Source organism: Lipophrys pholis (assembly GCF_963383615.2).
Source record: "Lipophrys pholis genome assembly, chromosome: 6".
Taxonomy (NCBI): domain Eukaryota; kingdom Metazoa; phylum Chordata; class Actinopteri; order Blenniiformes; family Blenniidae; genus Lipophrys; species Lipophrys pholis.
The window spans coordinates 659,477-660,935 of record NC_137629.1 but is presented as its reverse complement, the minus strand read 5'-3'; the positions used below and the strand labels follow the sequence as shown (position 1 = coordinate 660,935).

At 57.0% G+C, this 1,459-nt stretch overlaps 1 protein-coding gene across 1 annotated transcript in view; it reads left to right on the top strand.

Annotated features, from left to right (window-relative positions):
- The window catches only part of spry1 (sprouty homolog 1, antagonist of FGF signaling), a gene marked incomplete at its 5' end in the record, with an annotated part of 2,006 nt that extends 1,713 nt beyond the window's left edge, over positions 1 to 293 (top strand). Inside the window, 1 exon segment of the mRNA XM_080465086.1 lies at positions 77 to 293.
- Between the last annotated feature and the right edge of the window lie 1,166 nt (positions 294 to 1,459).

The window sequence follows — 1,459 nt, the reverse complement described above, 5'->3', positions numbered from 1 at the left end:
GTTCTCCCAGGTTCTCCCAGGTTCTCCCAGGTTCTCCCAGGTTCTCCCTCGGTTCATGTACGTTGTGTGCTCAAAGTCCATAAGAGGAGTTCTGGCGATTTCTTTTTAAACATTATTTTGTTGTAAAAATATTTATTATGTGAAGCTCTATTATTTTATGATATTTATTGCAAGAGACCGTCTTAAATTTACTCATGTCTGAATATAACAAAATATCAAATACTTACTGAAAATTAAAGGGTGGCACAAAGAAACTATGTTAACTTTAATGCAGAAAATAATATTAATTAATGAAAAACACTGTGTGTTGTGGTGATTGCTCCATTTTCTGAGTGAAGCTCTGTGTGTGTGTGTGTGTGTGTGTGTGTGTGTGTGTGTGTGTGTGTGTGTGTGTGTGTGTGTGTGTGTGTGTGTGTGTGTGTGTGTGTGTGTGTGTGTGTGTGTGTGTGTGTGTGTGTGTGTTGAGCAGCCAGTAGAAACAGCTTGTAGAACGTGTTTACACTCTGAGCAGCGATTCTCCTCAGGAACCTTGAAAACTGAACAACACTTGGTCATTGACATGATTGGTCCTAAAGCATCGACACACAGGAAGTGGCTCTCCTCCTGAACCCCCCCACTCATCCAGAACCCCCCACTCCGCTCCTCCTGAACCCCCCCCGACCCCCTCCAGAACCCCCCCCCACTCCACTCCACCTGAACCCCCCCACTCCGCTCCTCCTGAACCCCCAACTCTGTTCCTCTTGAACCCCCCCGACCCCCTCCAGAACCCCCCCCACTCCGCTCCTCCTGAACCCCCCCACTCATCCAGAACCCCCCCCACTCCGCTCCTCCTGAACCCCCCCCCGACCCCCTCCAGAACACCCCCCACTCCGCTCCTCCTGAACCCCCCACTCATCCAGAACCCCCCCCCACTCCGCTCCTCCTGAACCCCCCCGACCCCCTCCAGAACCCCCCCCACTCCACTCCACCTGAACCCCCCCACTCCGCTCCTCCTGAACCCCCAACTCTGTTCCTCTTGAACCCCCCCGACCCCCTCCAGAACCCCCCCCACTCCGCTCCTCCTGAACCCCCCCCGACCCCCTCCAGAACACCCCCCCACTCCGCTCCTCCTGAACCCCCCACTCATCCAGAACCCCCCCCACTCCGCTCCTCCTGAACCCCCCCGACCCCCTCCAGAACCCCCCTCACTCCGCTCCTCCTGAACCCCCCCACTCCTCCTGAACCCCCAACTCTGTTCCTCTTGAACCCCCCCGACCCCCTCCAGAAGCCCCCCCACTCCGCTCCTCCTGAACCCCCCACTCATCCAGAACCCCCCCACTCCACTCCTCCTGAACCCCCAACTCTGTTCCTCTTGAACCCCCCCGACCCCCTCCAGAACCCCCCCCACTCCGCTCCTCCTGAACCCCCCCCACTCCTCCTGAACCCCCAACTCTGCTCCTCCTGAACCCCCCCGACCCCC